General features: G+C 43.0%; 1 protein-coding gene across 2 annotated transcripts in view; it reads left to right on the top strand.

Annotated features, from left to right (window-relative positions):
- The window catches only part of EIF3M (eukaryotic translation initiation factor 3 subunit M), a 1,227,752-nt gene that overhangs the window by 535,274 nt on the left and 672,247 nt on the right, over positions 1-20,231 (top strand). The gene's annotated exons all lie outside the window — the stretch shown is intronic.

The raw sequence follows: 20,231 nt of genomic DNA, 5'->3' as shown, positions 1-20,231 counted from the left end.
CACCGGCTTCTGAGGGTGTTTTCAGGCCTCAACATTTTTATATAAAACCGACGCCAGCCTCAAAAACAAGATCAAAAACATCTTCTGTGTGTAAAAAACTGATGCATGAGCCACGTGCTCGGGGCCCTATGCCTAAAAAACAGATGACCAAAATGGCTGACGACTTAATTACCTTGATTGGGGTTCCCAACCCCCCCCCTGCTAAGAGGCCTAGGCAAGGTACTGATTATGAATCTTCAGATCGGATTTCCATTTCTTCTGATTCCTCTTCTGAACAGGAATTTTTTATTCCACCCTATAAGGATTCTGATGCAGAAGAATCCTTCCCATCTGTATCTCCTCCTGAGGATTACTCTTTTGGGGAAACCTTGCATACTTTAAGGGAACATTTTCACTGGGAGAGTCAGGATTTCTCTGAATCAAAAAAGAGGCTTCGGGATTTCCTTCTTCTTCTTCCTCAGCATTGGCCTTTGGCAATACCTCCTGTATTCGACATTGTTGATGATGTGTTTTCGGAATCAAGCATGGCTCCTGATTACCTACCTCTGGCTCCTAGTAAGCCAGACAGATATTACAGGGTTCCTGACTCCCACAACTTTCTATTCAAAAATCCTGTTGCTGATCCTGAGACTATCTCACAGGGTACCAAAGGCGTAAAGGCCTCTACAGCCAAAAATCCTACCCCCTCTGATAGAGATTCCAGGGCGCTGGATAGATGGGGAAAGAAAGTTTATACATCTGCAACCTTGGCAATTAGGGCCTTAAACTGCCACTTTCACATGCTTAAATATCAACAGCATGTTATGGGCTTAATGAAACAGAAAATGAAGCTGATTTCTGATTGTGTGGAAAATAAAGAATTACAGGAATTATTGCATTCAGCAGTACAAGTTGAAAAGCATACTTTGCAATGTGGTTTTGATTCCTTGGAGGCCTCTTGCAGGGCCACAGTAACTGGATCTGTGATTAGAAGGCATGCCTGGCTCAAGGAGCAAAATCTGCCTGATCATGTTAAAGCTAAATTGTTGGATGCCCCCTTGCAGCATGATATGCTGTTTGGTAATAAGGCAGAAGAGGTTTTAAAGAAAATGGAAGACAAAACTAAATCTATGCAAACTGTAAAATATTTCTTACAAGTGCAGCCACCCAGGTTCAGTAGGCACTGGCCTACTAAAATTGGTCCTTTCCTGTGTCCCAACAGAGCCTGTCAAGGCAAATCCAGGTGCTCAAAAGGCTCTAGATACCAATCACAGGGTTCTTACAGGTCAAAGCAATGGGGTGCCTCCACCTCCAAATCTGGAGGAAACAAAGCACAACCCTACAGTAAGCAGTCTCCATGACTTCCCTCTACCTTCACCAAGCACTTATCTTTTGGCAGCCCCCTTGGGGGGGAAATTAGCACTTCATGCTCAAAATTGGCAGTTAATTACCCAGGACAAGTGGGTATTAAACATAGTATCCCAGGGGTACAGATTTCATTTCCATACTTTGCCAATTCCACACGGTTGGCCAGATCTGCCCCAAAATCAGTGGGCAGAGGCTCAGAAACAAGTTATGTCCCTCATAGATATGGGGGCTATTCAACCAGTACCAGAAAATAAAAAAGGACAAGGTTCTTATTCAAGACTTTTCCTGGTACCCAGAAAAGACAATGCCTGGCATCCAATACTGGATTTATCAATTTTGAACACATTCCTGGACATCCAAAATTCAAAATGTTGTCTTTACAACAGCCACTTCCTATGCTGGGCAGGAATGCTTGGTTAGTGACTCTAGACTTAAGAGGCATACCTGCATATCCCAATAAGGGAATCATGCAGAAGATACCTCTGCTTCAAGGCAGGTTTTTTTGCATTACCAATTCTCTGCGCTACCCTTTGGCCTATCCACTGCACCCAGGGTCTTTAATAAGTGCCTGGCACCAGTAATTTCATTCTGCAGGCAAAGAAGCATACAAAAATCTATCCTTATCTGGACGATTGTCTCATTCAAGCAGAGGACAAGGACACACTTCTTCAACATCTGGCATTTGTAAAAAGGCTTCTAACATGCCTAGGGTACACAATAAACGAAAAGAAATCCCAACTGGTACCCTCTCAAATAATTAAATTCTTGGGTGCAAGCTTGAATACAACTGTCCAGATGGCTTACCTTACGCCAGACAAACAAAGGCAACTGACAACATACAACATACTTCAAACAAATGGCAACAAAACCCAGTTATCTGCAAGACAAATTCTGCAGGCTTTGGGGTTCATGGCATCCTGCATTCTACTAATTCCATATGCGAGACTGCATATGAGGAAACTTCAATGGTACCTTAAAAGTTTATGGAGCCAACATTGTCACAGTATGGAAACAATGGCTTCTCTCATTCCCTGCCTAAAACAGGAGTTTCTTTGGTGGGCAGAGACATGTCACCAAAACAAGGGACTGTCATTCACTCTACCCCCTGCCACCCAAACCCTAACTACAGACAGATCAGACATTCTGCATGGGGAGCCCACCTGGTGGGGAGATGCATTCAGGGCCAATGGAGCCCAAAACAAATGCATCTGCATATCAACCAGAAGGAGATGCTAGCTGTTCAGAATGCTCTGACAGCCTTCAAGGACTAACTTCATCCAGGACAACTACTGATAAGGACGGACAACACCACGGTTATGTGGTACATAAACAAGCAGGGGGTACACATTCCTACCCCCTTTGCAGACTAGCCATGGCATTGTGGAACACAGCTTTGACTTACCAAATACATCTTCAAGCTCAGCTCCTGCCAGGAAAACAAAATACCCTGGCAGACGACCTAAGCAGAAATCTTATGAACCCGCATGAGTGGAAACTGGATCCACAAATCTTCAGCATGTTAATACAGAAATGGGGGAGCCCAGACATAGATCTATTTGCCTCTCCCCAAAATTATCAACTGGACAAATTCTGCCCAAGGACTTATCACAGACAAGCATGGAAAGTGGATGCCCTATCCTTCAGTTGGAAAAACCTATCAGTCTATGCCTTTCCCCCTCTGCCTCTTCTCTCCAAGGTCTTACTAAAGGTCAGACAGAAAAAAACAAAAATGATCCTAAATGCTCCGGACTGGCCTTGCCAGCACTGGTATCCTATTCTATGGAATATGCCTCAACTCCCTCCTTGGTACTTGCCTCAAATACCTCATCTACTTCTCAGCAGAACAATCAAATTCTGCACACTCAGCTCCAAACTCTGAACCTTGCAGCATGGCTGATCATTTAATTATTCAAACAACATCTCTCAGTAAATCTGTGATGGATGTCATTTTGGAAGCCAGAAGACCTAGTACTAGAAAATCTTATGCTGATAAATGGAAGAGATTCTGTGCTTGGAACCAAGCACAAGGAGCGGACACAGCAAAGCCCAATATCCCTCAGATTTAGCAATATTTGACTGAGATGCTTGACAAGAGCCTATCTTTTTCTTCAATAAAAATCCTTACCTCTGCCATCTCGGCTCATTACAACATGGAGCCTCTCCTCTTTCCTAATCCTCTGCTTAAACAGTATCTTAGAGGGGCCAAAATGTTAAGACCTCCCAGAAGATCACCAACTCCTGCATGGGACCTCAATTTTGTGCTGGAAAAACTCACCCTGCCTCCTTTTGAACCAGCAGCTACTGCGGTTATAAAATTTTTATCTTGGAAAACAGCTTTCCTCTTGGCAATCACTTCAGCAAGAAGGGTTTCAGAATTACAGGCTCTCATGTCTGTGGAGCCTTTTATTACATTTTACCCGGACAGGATGTCCCTCAGGACCAATCCTTCTTTTATGCCTAAGGTGGTATCCAGTGTGGCTCTTAACCAAACAATTCACCTGCCAACATTTTACCCAAATCCACAGAACAAGGGGGAGCGGATTCTGCATTCATTGGACATACACAGACAACTAAGATTCTACTTAAACAGGACCATATCTCTAAGAAAGTCTGAGCAACTACTGGTGGCATTTGCTGCAGCATCAGAGGGGAAGGCTACATCAAAGCAGACTATTTCTAAGTGGGTAAGCCACTGCATTTGTTTCTGCTACTTGTACCATGGTAAACCTGTGCCCAAGGGGATCAGGTCACATTCCACCAGGGCTGCCTCTACCTCAGCATCTTTTCTCAGAGGAGTTCCAACCAAAGACATTCTAGAAGCTGCTACTTGGAGCTCTGTTCATACCTTCACAAAGCATTATCTTTGCCTCTCTTCTCCAAATCCAGGGCAGGCTTTGCCATTGCAGTTCTGCAGGGCCTTATAGCCGCTTCTAATGCTATTTAGTTCCATCCTCCCATCCATAGCTTTGGGATTCTACCCAAATGTAATGAGTCCATTTGGGGGGCACCTGACATCTGGGGCAAGAAAAACTGAATAAAATCGCATCTGCTGCATGTTTTATACCCCTGACGACCTGACGTCATGGAAGAGGAGACAGCAACCTACGCAGGATCCAAGACTTTGTTATTCCGGCCGACTGAGGGCAACCTGCCAGCAGATTACCCAAATGTAATGACTGCAACAGTGAATACACTTGAACATCTACATTTATGGTAAGTGTACACAACTGTACTTTCTGTGTACTCTGAAATGGCTTCGTCAAGCCATCCGACTACTGATTTTTCCGAAAAAACGTAAGGATAAAGACAGAGACAGACCATATAGGTCCAAAACAGCCGACAACACTTCCGTTAAGCTAGTCGCCAGTCCGCCGGTACTCAGTGAGGTGCTTTCGCAGCCCCTGATACCCGCTACTTCTGATTCGCAGGCCTCTACTGAGACCCATCTGGAGTCCGGTATGCAGTGAGATGCTTCTTCAACTATGGAACCTGTGGGTGTCTCTACTTTGGATGGGTCTGGAGCCGCTGTGCAAGCACCGGCTTCTGAGGGTGTATTCAGGCCTATTGACATTCATATTAAACCGACGCCATTGTTTTCATCCAGGCCAAAAACTCGCACCACGCCTGGAAAACTGACGACCAAACCTCAGACTCAGACCCATATGCTTAAAAAACAAATGCCTAGAATGGCTGAAGACCTTATTACCTTAACTAGGGGAAGCCAGCGTTTCCCCTCTAAGAGACCTAGAATTGAACACAAAGAATTGCAGGATTTAATGCATTCTGCAGAACAAGTTGGTAAACATACTTTGCCATGTGGTTTTGACGCTTTAGAAGCATCTTGTAGGGCTGCTGTCACTGGGTCTGTAATTAGAAGGCATGCTTGGCTTAAGGAACAAAACTTGCCAGATCATGTAAAAGCTAAATTACTGGATGCTCCCTTCAACCAAGACCGCCTTTTTGGCAACAAAGCAGAAGTCCTCAAAAGGATGGAGGAAAAAGCTAAATCTATGCAAATTGTTAAAGATTTCATACAAGTGCAGCCTCCCAGATTCAGTAGGCATTGGCCTTCAAAGAACTGGTCCTTTCCAGTCCCTTCTAGGCCTTCTCAGTCCAAACCCAGGAACAGCAGACCACCTAGGCTACAGTCTCAGGCTATGCACAGACCTAAACAGTGCAGGGCTCCCACTTCCAAAGCAGGGAGTAGTAAGCCACACCCTTATGGAAAAATGGCACAATTACTTAACCTTAACCCTTCCAAGCCCTGCTCAACTACCTGCTCCCTTAGGAGGAAAGCTCGCCCTGCATGCAAAAAACTGGGAACTCATTACCCAGGACAAATGGGTTTTGAACGTAGTTTCCCAAGGATACAGATTCCACTTCCACACACTACCAAACCCAAATGGTTGGCCAGACCTACCCACAAATCAATGGGCGGAGGCCCAACAGCAGGTTCTCCTCTTCTCAATATCAGGGCTATTCAACCTGTCCCAGCAGAACAAAGGGGACAAGATTTTTATTCAAGACTTTTTCTGGTACCCAGAAAAGACGACAACTGGCGTCCTATCCTGGAACGCTCTATTCTCAACACCTTTCTTGTAGTTCCAAAATTCAAAATGCTAACTCTGCAACAGCTTCTTCCCACGCTAGCCAAGGATGCCTGGCTGGCAACCCTAGACTTAAAGGAAGCTTAAAGGAAGCTTACCTGCACGTCCCAATAAGGGAAAATCTTGCAGGAAATACCTACACTTCAGGGCAGGCTTCATGCACTGTCAGTTCTCTGCACTTCCCTTTGGCTTATCTACTGCGCCCAGGGTGTTCACAAAGTGTCTAGATCCAGCCATTGCATTTTGCAGGCAGAGAAATATTCAAATTTACCCATACTTGGACAATTGTCTTATTCAGGCAGAAAGCCAGGACTTGCTATTACAACACCTGGCATTCATAAAGAAACTTCTAACCTCTCTGGGGTACACCATCAATGAAAAGAAATCTCACCTAGTACCCTGCCAACAGGTTGTATTCCTGGACGCAAGCTTGAACACAACTTCCCAGATGGCATTCCTCACTCCAGAGAAACAGGTTTATTTCACAGACTATTGGCCACAAAACCCCAGCTATCTGCAAGGAAAATACTGCAAGCCCTGGGGTTCATGGCCTCTTGCATTTTACTAATTCCATATACAAGACTGCATATGTAGAAACTCCAATGGTATCTAAAAAGCCTATGGTGTCAACATTCTCAGGACCCAGAAACAATGATTTCTGTCGTTTCTTGTATGAAGACAGAGTTCTTTTGGTGGGCAGAGGCCTGCTACCACAATAAGGGACTCCCTTTCACTCTACCCCCTGCCACCCAAACCCTAACAGACGCATCAGACTATGCATGGGGGGCTCACATGGCAGGGCACTGCATTCAGGGCAGATGAAACCCGAGACAGATACACCTGCATATCAATCAAAAAGAAATGTTAGCTGTACAGAATGCTCTGACAGCCTTCAAAGGCCATATTCTTCCAGGACAACTATTGGTAAAGACAGACAACACCACAGTTATGTGGTGCATAAACAAGCGGGGGGGGGGGACTCACTCATACCCTCTCTGCAGACTAGCCATGGCTCTGTGGAACACAGCCTTGAGCTACCAAGTACACCTGCAAGCTCAATTCCTGCCAGGCAAACTAAATTCACTGACAGATGACCTAAGTAGATATCTCATGGACCCACAAGAATGGAAACTAGAACCCAAAATATTCAACCTCTTGAGGAACAAATGGGGGACTCCAGAGGTAGACCTGTTTGCCTCCCCTCAAAACTACCAGTTGCACAAATTCTGCACAATAACTCCCCACAGCCAAGCTTGGAAAGTGGATTCCCTGTCCTTCACCTGGGAAAGCCTCTCATTTTATGCCTTTCCCCCCTCTGCCTCTCCCCTCGAAGGTTCTGCTAAAGATCAAACTGGACAAGCCAAGGACAATACTGATTGCACCAGACTGGCCACGCCAGCACTGGTACCCCCTCTTGTGCAGTATGACACTGCTACAACCATGGCACCTGCCTCAGACCCCTTCCCTGCTGTCCCAGCAGTCGTGCCAGATTCTGCACCCTCTGCTTCAAGCAATGGCCCTTGCAGCCTGGCTAATTCCTTGAGCTCTCCCCTAGCATCCCTCAGTAAGCAGGTACTGGATGTCATTCTGGAGGCAAGGAGGCCTAGTACTTGAAAATCCTATGCTGAAAAGTGGAAAAGATACTGTTCCTGGAGCCTAGCTCAGGGGATGGGCACAGCGGTGCCCAGCTTACCTCATATTCTACAGTACTTGGCAGAAATGCTCCACAAGGGCCTGTCCTTCTCGTCAATTAAAATTCATGCCTCTGCCATTTCAGCACATTATAACACTGAGCCACCCCTTTTCTCTCACCCCTTGCTAAAGCAATTTCTTAGAGGGGCCAAAAATTTAAGACAGGTCCCACTCCAGCCTGGGACCTTAACTTTGAATTGGAAAAGCTCACTCTTTCCCCTTTGAACCAGCTGCTACAGCAGAGTTGAAATTCCTTTCTTGGAAAACAGCCTTCCTTCTAGCCATTACTTCAGCTTGAAGAGTGTCTGAATTACAGGCCCTCATGGCAGTGGAACCCTTCATTATCTTCCATGTGGACAGGGTTTCCCTCAGGACTAATCCTTCCTTTATGCCCAAGGTGGTGTCTTCTGTGGCCCTAAATCAGTCCATTCATTTGCCTACTTTTTTACCTAATCCACAAAACAAAGGGGAGCGAATACTGCACTCTGAAGGTGCACAGACTACTTAGATTCTATTTGGATAGGACTAAGCCTGTCAGAAAATCTGAACAGCTGCTAGTTAGCTTTGCTGCAGGGGCAGAGGGGAGGGCTATTTCAAAGCAAACCATTTCCAAATGGATAGCCCATTGCATTCATTTCTGCTACAAGCACCATGGAAAACCTTACCCCACAGGGGATAAGATCACATTCCACCAGGGCTGCATCTTCCTCTGCGGCATTTCTGAGAGGGGTCCCTACCTGGGACATCCTAGAAGCTGCTACCTGGAGCTCTGTACATACCTTCACCAAGCATTACCAGTTGCCTATCTTTTCTAAATCCAGAGCTGGATTTGCCACTGCAGTCTTGCAGCGATTAATAGCTGGCTCTAATGCTCTTTAACTTCCTTCTCCTCCCTTCCTTACTTTTGGGAATCCGCCCAAATGTGATGACTGCAACAGTGAAACATGAAGAACATAGTACAGTTGTGTACACTTACCATAAATGTAGATGTTCGAGTGTATTCACTGTTGCAGTCCTGGTTACCCTCCCTCCAGCCCCCTGACTTCTCTTGGCTCTACCTTTCCTTCTTGTTTGGCATATATTATATCATGTGTATTTGCTTTTTGCTGTGGGTGTACCATACCATATAACTGATTCCTATTGTGGAGGCACCTGACATCTGGGGCAAGAAAAACTGATGTAATGGCGTCGGCTTCATGTTTTATATCCTTGACGACCTGACGTCAAGGAAGAAGCGACAGCATCTGACGCAGAAATCCAAAGACTCTGGTATTCAGGCCGGCTGAGGGCTACCTGCAGGCAGATAACCCAAATGTGATATCTGCAACAGTGAATACACTCGAACATCTACATTTATGGTATGTGTACACAACTGTACTTTCCTGCCTTCCCTTAAACCTCGTTACTCCTCGAAAACAGTATTATGCATGTATCGTTCCCATAAATCCCATTTTTCTATGTAATTTGCCCCTACTGCTAATCACACCATCCTTAATAATTTTTATTCAACTTATAACATCTTTATTCATTTTTTCTTACCATCTTTCTCAAATTGTAATTAAAGTCCACAACCATCATATGTACAGCTGTATGTTTTCTTAATTCCATAAACAAACATTACCTATTCTTAGTTTATGTGTAAACATGCAAACTACTTATTCTCCAAACATCTTTCCCCTTATTACATCACAAATCACATATCCCAGGTTTTATAATAACATGCAATATTTTAATTTGAGTCTGCCTTATCTTAACCTTAATTCCAAAACATACACCCTCACCAAAACTCCACTTCATTTCTCCCCCAATTATAACCTCTAATTGTCGTTTTTGTCCTTTATTTAAAAATCTAATGTCTAACAAATGATGTCACATTTTTTATTCTTACACCAACCTGCCATCTATACATTTTTTTATCATTAATTACACTGTTAACATTTCAGGAAATTAACTCATCCTTTTCCCTTTTTGCAGTGTGTTTTTTGTTTAATTTTTCTCTTAACTCTTTTTCTTATTGTTACTTTATCAACCTATTCTTCTTGCTCTGCACCTACATCTTCTTTACTTAAACTCTCATAGATTCATAGGTCGTTACTAGGCTAATGACCCGGGGGGGGGGGGGGGCTTTCTAAGCCTAGCCAAGCTTTCCTGAAAGAATAATGATGTCCTGTATCCAAATAGGACAGTGAGGGCCAGGCATTTATAAGCTACCTTTGTCCATAAGGGACATGGGTGCCAGCCCTTGTATAAATTTCCTGTTTCATATTCACGGGTCTAGGTTGTGCTTAAACCGGGTAATAGACAAACTAAGCTTTACACTGATGGGAAGCCTGTCCCATAGGAGGGTCTGTTTCTGGGATGTTTATCTGTCTGTCCAGCATGTTGTGTGCAAGTCTCAGAGAAAACTCAGGTCCTTAGACCTTGTATTTCTGGTACTGTTTGACTTAGTATATGCAGGAGATTCATACGTGTTGGGGGGTTGTGGAAGCCTTGTAAGCCAGGCATAGATCACTCCTCAGCATTCAATAGGAGACTGAGTAGAGGGAAAGGTTTTTAAGGCATTCTTCATAAGGCAAGTTTGTTACGCCTTGTATTCTTTTTGTAAGGAACCTCTGAGGTCACTCTAGTTGCTGCATATGCCTGGCCAGGTGCATACCGAAGGAAGCATTTTACTCTTTGATTGATCTGATAAGGGCAGGGTACAGTGGGATAATGACCGTTCTGGACCTAGAACTCGCAAATCTCCACCTATCCCCCTCCACACTTGCCAGGTTTAATAGTTACGTATCTGGCAGGGAACAATCTGTCAAATGGCTCTCATCCTCCTCACCTTTCCTTCCCATCTCCACTGGTGTTCCCCAAGGATCCATCTTGGGACCCTTTTTGTTTAACATCTTCACCAATGATCTTTACACCTCATGCAAAAAGTCCTCCGTTATTCAGTATGCTGACAATTCTACACTTATGTCCATCTCAAGTAACATTCCTGAACTACATTCCCAACCTACTGATCCTAAATCCCAAAAAGACCAAACTCCTACTTTTCCTTCTCCATTCTCTTTCTCATCACAAAAACCTCCTTTTTTTATTAAATATTTTAACAATACAACTATCCAACCTGACACCCACACAAAGCTCCTAGGGGTCATTATTGATGATGAACTAAAGTTCAACCTACACATACTCCAGTGTATAAAAAAAAAAAAAAAACAGAAACTAGGTCTGCTATATCAGAACAAAAAAATTCCTAACCCCTGTATCTAAACTTACCCTGGGCCAGGCACTCCTCCTCCCCTCCCTCTTATATGCCGCCCCAGTTCTTACCAATATTCAGGCCTCCACTCTAAACAAACTCCAACAGACTTGCCATAAAATAGCCAGATTCATTACTAACTTCCCATACAACTCACGCCACTGCATTTCTTTAAACTCTCTTCAATGGCTTGAACTTTCCCAATTTCTGCTATCTTATTCATTTCATATGCTACACTCTATTCTTTATAAAACCTCCTTCAGTCCATCTCTATCTTCCTTAGTCTCCTTCTCCATCCCATCCAGGACCCTCCGTACTTCTAACCAACAATTACTTGATGTCTCCCACCCAAAAAGGTTAGTAGGCAAACTACTCTACAAACACTTCCTTGCAACAAACTTCCCCTTGACTTACATTCAGTCTCCCACACCTCATACTTTAAAAATTAACTAAAATCTTATTTTCTCAATTCCAGGACCTGCCCTTGCCATGACCCCACCTCGTCTTCCTTTCCTTTATGTACCCTCAAAAGGATCATACTTAGTACCTCATTATACCTCTCTCCAATGTGTCTACTATGCATTTGCATAATTTTATACAAACAAAAAAATGCATTGTTGACCTATTGAACTATATCAATGTAAAATTGTTACTAAGCTTCTTTTTAATGCAACTGTAACTTTATGCATGTAACCCAACATATGTGCATCTTTTTGCTATAACTGCTGTTATATCAGTATTGTTTAAAATTGTACTTGATTAAAAATGTACTACTGGAGCTTTTCTCCTCGAGTTTCCACTGAAAATGGGCCACAAGCCCAGTTGGACAAACCCAGTTAACAAATGTCAATAAATAAATAGATGCCATGCTCTTACGTATAAGTTGTGCAACATAAAAGGATTTCTTCACGACTTTGGCCAAGTGGTGGCCCAACATAAAGTTACTGTCTGTACGTATCCAGATCCGTGACTAGTGGGTTGACTGGAGAAGGAGTATTATCAACACAGTAATTAGCTGGGATGGTTGAATTCCCAAAGGGTATGTTGATTTAGCTGTGGCATAAAGCAAATTAAATAAATGTGAACTTTTTTCAGGTTACATGTGTAGAATATTTACTGAGCTGTCATTGTTCCAGAATTAAAGAAACATTGTAAGCCATTCTTGTATTTTGCAAACTGATTCGTTCAATGCAGCACCCGAGTGTAAAGGAGGGGAGTGTAAAGCTCATTGATGGACTGTGGCAGTAAAAGCCTGTGAATCGATGCCTCTGGTGTATGTATAAATGTTCATATCTCAATTTCCCTTTGAGATTTTGTTATGAAGCTTTCAGGCAGTAACACTAGGACATTCAGCAGCAAAGTACACCCAACACTGCTGTTCTTCCTCAGGAATTTCATTACAGCTCAGTGCTAAATATGACCCAGCGTATTTTGGCTGATGAATATATATTTTACTTCCCAAAGGATACAGTAATGAATTTTTTGACATTTAGTTTCAGTCCATGATTTTGGCAGCAGTTACCTATTTGGGACAACCCTTCCTGAAGGATAATTGTCATTTGGAGATTGAGACTGCTCCTAGCTTGCAGTCATCTTCAAACGTAGTCAGCAGTGCCCTTTGGTGTTTGCTTTTACTTCAGAAAAGTAGATGCCAAAAAGGAGAGGTCTCAGTGGAGATGCCTGAGTAGGGAATTGTGTCAAAAGCTTTGACCAGGTTGAGGTTTGCAATGTGTACTGTTTTGCCTACATCCATTGCTTTAGTAACTTTTCAAAAAAAATCTACCAGATTCAATAAGCATGACCTAACCTTAATGAATCCAAATGGAGATAGTTCCATATGTTCTGATTGATTAGTTCCACGATAAGTCTTTCCATGGCTTTGCCTATGAGGCTGGTCAGGCTTGGTCTGTAATTGACTGGTTGTGTGGAAGGTTCACCCTTATGCAGAGGAATGACTGTAGCTTTTATCCATTTACTTCGTACAAAACCTGTATGCTGGCTGAGATTGAACAGTGTTGTTAGTGTTGTGGCTGAATCATGCTTCATGCAATTTAGGATGTCACAAGGAATATTGTCAGGCCCCATTGATGCAGTATTTTTAGCTTTCAGTAGCACTTTTAGGGCTTTGTCTTGTATGATAGCTGGAGGTGAGCCAGTTACAGTTTCAAGAATATCTTGAGGAACAGATGGAGAGGTGAGGGGGTAAAGTTAGACCTAAATTATTGGTTCCCTGTATCTTCAGCCTTAGTGTAAGTAACATCTTTCACAATCAGTTCAGCACATCAATGTTGCAGTCATCACAATTGGATTATCTTCTTGCAGTAGCCCTCAGTCGGCCTTATTAACAAAGTCTTTGGTCCTGTGTCAGTTGCTGTCCCTTCTTCCGTGACATCAGGTCGTCAGGGGTATAAAGCATGTAGCCGACACCATTACATCAGTCTTTCTTGCCGTGCGGTGCCCGAAGCAGAAGCAGTTCGCAAGTGCCGGTCAGCCAACTCCTGAAAATTTCGTTTTCAAGTTTCAGAACCGAAGTCTTCAACTAAAAGCTAAGTACCCCATTGGGGAAACTTTTTCTTGCTAGACCGCATGGTCTGGCCTCTGTGCCTAAATGTTAAGAATGGCTGAAGACCTTATTACTTTAATCTGGGGAAGCCAGTCTTCCTCCTCTGAAGAGACCTAGGACTGAGTTTGCTTATGATACTTCTGACCAGGATTCTGAAATTTCTGTTTTCTCTGATGACCAGGATTTACCCTTCTCTACCTATGAGGATTCTGATGCTGAGGACTCTCTTCCCTCTGCTTCCCCCCAGAGGATATCTCTTTTGGTGAAACCTTGCATACTCTCAGGGAGCGTTTTCGTTGGGAAAGTCAGGATTTCTCTGATTCTAAAAAGAGGCTTAGGGATTTCTTACTCCTGCCCCAGCACAGGCCTTTAGCCATACCTCCTGTACCAGACATTGTTGATGATGCCTTTACAGAATCTAGCTTGGTCCTTGACTCTATCTTCTGCTCCCAGAAAACCTGATATATATTACATGGTCCCGGACTCTCACAAGTTCCTTTTTAAAAATCCTACTGCGGATCCTGAGACCAATTCACAGGGACCCAAGGGCATTAAAGCTACTACTGCCAAAAATCCTACCCCATCTGATAGAGACTCCAGGGCGCTGGATAGATTGGGTAAGAAGGTATACACGTCTGCAACTTTGGCCATTAGGGCCTTAAACTGCCAGGTTCATATGTTGAAGTATCAGCAGCATATTATTGGATTGCTTAAACAGAAAATTATGTTGATTCCTGATTGTGCTGTAAATAAGGATTTACAGGATTTACTGCATTCAGCTGAACAAGTTGGAAAACATACTTTGCAATGTGGTTTTGATTCACTAGAGGCATCTTGCAGGGCTGCACTAACTGGGTCTGTACTTACAAGGCATGCTTGGCTTAAAGAGCAATCTTTGCCAGATCATGTTAAAGCAAAATTACTGGATGCTCCCTTAAACCAGTACTGCCTCTTTGGAAACAAGGCAGAAGAAGTTCTTAAAAAGATGGAGGAAAAAGCTAAATCTATGCAAACTGTTAAAGATTTTTTTACAAGTACAACCTCCCAAGGTTTAGTATGCATTAGCCTTCCAAGAATTGGTCCTTTCCTGCCTCTTCCAGACCTTCTCAGTCCAAACCCAGATCCAGCAGAGCTCCCAGGCTTCAGTCCCAGGGTATACACAGGACTAAGCAGTGGGGGGCCTCCACTTCCAAATCTGGGAGTAATAAAACTCCCCCCTATGGTAAACTGTCTCAATGACTTATTTTTAAAACTTCCAAGTACTTCTCAACTGACTGCCCCTTTGGGGGGAAAGATTGCTCTTCATGCAAAGAACATTACCCAGGTCAAATGGGTTTTAAATATAGTGTCCAGAGATACAGATTTCACTTCCATACTTTACCAACACCAAGCGAGTGACCAGATCTACCCCCAAATCAGTGGGCAAAGACCCAAAAGCAAGTACTTTCTCTCTTAAGCATGGGGGTTATTCACTTGGTACCAGAAGAAGGAAAGGGACAAGGTTTCTACTCGAGACTTTTCCTGGTACCCAGAAAGGACAATGCATGGCGTCCTATCCTGTACCTCTCTACTCTAAACACCTTTTTGGTGATTCCAAAATTCAAGATGCTGACTCTTCACCAGTTGCTCCCTATGCTAGGCAAAGACGCCTGGCTGGCAACACTAGATTTAAAGGAAGCATGCTTGCACATCCCAATCAGGGAATCTTGCAGAAGATACCTACGCTTCAAAGCAGGCTACACGCACTATCTGTTCTCTGCATTGCCCTTTGGCTTATCTACTGCGCCCAGGGTATTTACAAAGTGCCTAGCTCCAGTCATTGCATTTTGCAGGCAAAGAAATATTCAAATATACCCATACCTGGACGATTGTCTAATTCAGGCAGAAAGCCAGGACATACTTTTGAATCATCTGGCCTTTGTGCAAAGGGTGCTGACTTGTCTGGGGTACACCATAAACGAAAAGAAGTCACACCTGGTACCCTGTCAACAAATTATATTCCTGAGAGCAAGCTTGAATACAACTTCCCAGATGGCTTTCCTCACGCCAGAGAAACAAATTCATTTGACAACCTACTTCAAACAAGTGGCCACAAAAACCCTACTATCTGCAAGGCAAAGACTACAAGCATTAGGGTTCATGGCCTCTCCTGCATTCTTCTAATTCCATATGCAAGACTGCATATGAGGAAACTACAGTGGTATCTAAAAAGCCTATGGTGTCAACATTCTCAGGATCTAGAAGCAACGATTCCTATCATACCTTGCCTACGCCTAGAGTTCCTTTGGTGGGCAGAGGCCTGCCACCAAAACAAGGGATTACCATTCACACTACCCCCTACCACCCAAACCCTAACAGCAGATGCATCAGACTATGTATGGGGGGCTCACCTGGCAGGGAAGTGCATTCAGGGCAAATGTAACTCAAGTCAAATGCACCTGCATATCAATCAAAAAGAAATGTTGGCTGTACAGAATGCTCTGACAGCCTTCAAGGACCACATTCATCCAGGACAATTAATGGTAAAGACGGCCAACACCACTGTTATGTGGTACATAAACAAGCGGGGGGTAGGCATTCTTACCCCCTCTGCAGACTAGCCATGGCATTGTGGAACACAGCCCTGAGCTACCAAGTGCATCTACAAGCTCAATTACTGTCAGGAAAACTAAACACACTGGCAGACGAACTAAACAGAAACCTCATGGACCCACACAAGTGGAAACTGGAACCAAGGATTTTCAACATGTTGACAAGCAAATGGGGGAGCCCAAATATAGACCTTTTTGCTTCCCCCAGGACTATCAATTGGACAAATTTTGTACAAGGACACCCCACAAACAAGTTTGGAAAGTGGATGCTCTGTCCTTCATCTGGAAAAACCTATCAGTTTATGCCTTTCTTCCTCTGCCTGTGCTCTCCAGAGTACTACTAAAGATCAAACAAGACAAACCAAGCACAATTTTGATTGCACCAGACTGGCCATGCCAACACTGGTGTACCCCCTCTTGCGCAGTGTGTCACTGTTGGCCCCATGGTACCTGCCTCAGACTCCTACCCTATTGTCTCAGCAGGAGAACCAGATTTTGCACCCTCAGCTTCACAAACTGAACCTAGCAGCCTGGCTAATTACCCAATATCTCCTTTACCATCCCTCAGTAAACCAGTGATGGATATCATTTTAGAGGCAAGGAGGCTTAGTACTAGAAAATATTATGCTGAAAAATTGAAAAGATACTGTGCCTGGAACCAGTCTCAAATGATGAGCACAGCAGTGCCCAGTTTACCTCAGATTTTACAATACGTAACTGAGATGCTTCACAAGGGCCTGTCTTTCTCCTCCATCAAAATCCATGCCTCAGCTATTTCAGCTCATTATAACACAGAACCTCCCCTCTTCTCTCATCCACTGCTCAAGCAGTTCCTCAGAGGGGCCAAAAATGTACGACCACCCAGGAGAGCTCCAACTCCAGCCTGGGACCTTAACTTTGTATCGGAGAATCTCACTCTTCCTCCTTTCAAACCAGCTGCTACTGCAGACTTAAAATTCCTTTCTTGGAAAACAGCTTTCCTTTTAGCAATCACTTCAGCAAGAAGGGTATCTGAATTACAGGCCCTTATGGCAGCGGAGCCTTTCATCATCTTTCATGCGGACAGGGTGTCCCTCAGGACCAATCCCTCCTTCATGCCCAAGGTGGTATCCAGTGTGGGCCTTAATCAGTCCATTCATTTGCTAACCTTCTTTTCTAATCCACAAAACAAAGGGGAACGGATACTGCACTCCTTAGATGTGCACAGACAACTTAGATTCTACTTGGACAGGACTAAACCTCAAAGGAAATCTGAGCAACTGCTGGTGGCATTTGCTGCAGGGGCAGAGAGGAAGGCTATTTCAAATCAAACCATTTCCAAATAGGCCATTGCATTCATTTCTGCTACAAGCACCATGGAAAACCTATCCCACAGGGGATCAGACCCTACTCAACCAAGGCTGCATCTGCCTCTACAGCCTTTCTCAGAGGTGTCCCTACCAGGGACATCCTAGAAGCTGCTACCTGGAGTTCTGGACATACTTTCACCAAGCATTACCATCTGCCAATTTTCTCTAAATCCAGAGCTGGCTTTGCCACTGCAGTCTTGCAGGCCTTATAGCTGGTCCTAATGCTATCTAAATTCCTCCTCCCATCCTTAGCTTTGGGAATCTACCCAACTGTGATGACTGCAACAATGAAACACGAAGAACATAGTACAGTTGTGTACACTTACCATAAATATAGATGTTCGAGTGTATTCACTGTTGCAGTCCTGGTTACCCTCCCTCCAGCCCCCTTACTTCTTTTGGCCATACCTCTACTCTCCTTTACTATGCTCAAAAAGCTTTTTAGTGTATTTGTTTTATTGTTGGAGGTATATCCTTGTTTTTTTTATAGATTTGATTGCTTCCCATTAGGGGGGCACCTGACATCTGGGGCAATAAAAACTGATGTAATGTTGTCAGATGCATGTTTCATACCCCTGACGACCGGCGTCAGATGCATGTTTCATACCCCTGACGACCTGATGTCACAGAAGAAGGGACAGCAACCGATGCAGGACCCAAGACTTTGTTAATCAGGCTGACTGAGGGCCACTGCAAGCAGATAACCCAAATGTGATGACTGCAACAGTGAATACACTCGAACATCTACATTTATGGTAAGTGTACACAACTGAACTTTTGGGATTGTCTTTGGCTTGGATAGTTCTTTTAGCCTCAAACTTGGCTTTAATGGAATTTATTAAACTGCCAAGTTTCTTGTTTTAGTGGCAGGGACTCTAATATTCTGGGAGTTACTCTTTTAGTTAGAATTCTTTTCCTTTTATTATAAAGCATGTTGATGTTATGGTTCAACTATTTGGGTTTGTCCTGCACTTTTTCCTATGGAGTACAGCTGTTTACATGCTGGTATAGTGTGGTGGTGTACTGTTTCTCAAATGAATCAAACATTACTTTTAACTTCTTTTATTCAGATGGTTTCTCATTGGAATGTGTGCCCTTTCTGAGAGGATTCAGTACTTTTGACCGTGAAGACGTCACTTAAGTGTAATGGCAACTTTGCTGACAGAGATGTACACCCCCCCCTCCCAAGAAGTGACAGATGGTCAGTTATCAAAGGACAGCCAATGCATTGTCTGTACAGCAAATTAATGCTTTTGTTGATTAGAATTTTCTCTAAAATATTGCTTTGCATCTTAAAAACAAATTAAACATAGTTTGCATACGAATATTTTATGTCGATAACTTATTTCAAAGTAGTGGATATATTTAAAAAAACCTCTCAATCTGAGAACGACTCTAAACTAGGAACAATAAAAATGACAAACTAGTAGTAAATGTTAATTTTATTATATCATGAAAAAAATCCATACACTTCTAGCACCTCTGTTGAATATTCTTCAAAGGAAATTGTCGTAAAAGAAACACACACATTGGTACTAAAAGAACACATTGGTACTAAAAGAACATACGAGGTGTGACATAAGGCAATACTGCCAGCCCAGCTATCTGGAATTTTGTAAATAATCATATGTCATTTGTGAATATCAGTATGAATCATATGCTTGTCTTACAAATGTATTAGAACTGTAGGTTATGTGTATATTAAACTACAGGTACAGAAGTGTGTGTTGAATAGGGTTTGTACAGTACTAAGCTTCAAGAATGTGTCCATGGTGTACCCTACTGGAGAAGAACAGAAATGTATATAAACTATATACTTGTGCAAATGTGTATGTTTTAACAGTCCAAACTAGAACATACAGAGTTAACTTGCAAAACCTCAAGACAGTAGTTGAAAATACATTTATTTACGATTGTGTTATAAATGTTATCTCTCAATTTCATGGCAGTAGCAGACACAATGTCTAGAGCTAGACATTTTTGTATTGTCTTGAAAGAGAAATAATTACTAGGTTTGAGATGTAGAAGTGTTTTGTTTTATTACTTCCAAGATCTCCAAACATCTGAGAGATATGTATTTTTCACATGGAGATGTCAAATGCTACACTGGGGGTTTAACTTGGGAACTAAAGTCAGGTTACAAAAAGTGATGTCATCCAAGCTAACCCAGCAGTAATATTTGATGTTAATTTAAGAACGGTCTCAGAGAAAGACTGTGCATTTTGTATTTTGTCTTTGACATGGAAACATCCACTCATCCACCACCTTCTGCACTTGCCTTGCTGTAAGTAAGTTTTAAGCCATAGTAACTCTTTTAGATTCAGATAGGAATAAAGTATAAAGTATATGTTTTATTTATTTATTTGAGACTGTCCTGCAATGTTGCTTTAAATATTTCCTGTGATTTTGAACTCTGATGTAACTGATTACTTACTGAGTATTGTCTTGTTCTTTTGCTATTTATTACTAAATATATTTAAACCTATCTTTGTGGCTGATGTCGGAGTCCTTTTTAATCTCAGAATATTTGCATATCTATTTGGTGACACTGTACAGGCCACTCCTAAATAGCCTTGCTCTAAGGGGCTTAGAGTAGCTAATAAAGAGTTGGCTGGTGGCAGCTGGAACTACATTATAGTCTGTACGGAAGGGGGGCATAGCTAGTAAACCTGTGTCAGCCTTTCCCAGGTGTTTGTGAATGTATATGCTGCAGGTTGGCTTGGTCACTCAGCTGAGATCTCAACCCTATAGCTGTGCCATTGGGGAGACTTGTTGGGGATCTGGAGAAAGAGGGAGAAACCAGCCCCAGACTGACTGTGATCCCTATGT

This window comes from Protopterus annectens, chromosome 17.part0, assembly GCF_019279795.1.
Source record: "Protopterus annectens isolate FY-2018-M chromosome 17.part0, PAN1.0, whole genome shotgun sequence".
Classification (NCBI taxonomy): domain Eukaryota; kingdom Metazoa; phylum Chordata; order Ceratodontiformes; family Protopteridae; genus Protopterus; species Protopterus annectens.
The sequence above is the reverse complement of the archived record's forward strand: the minus strand, read 5'-3'. Positions and strand labels throughout refer to the sequence as shown.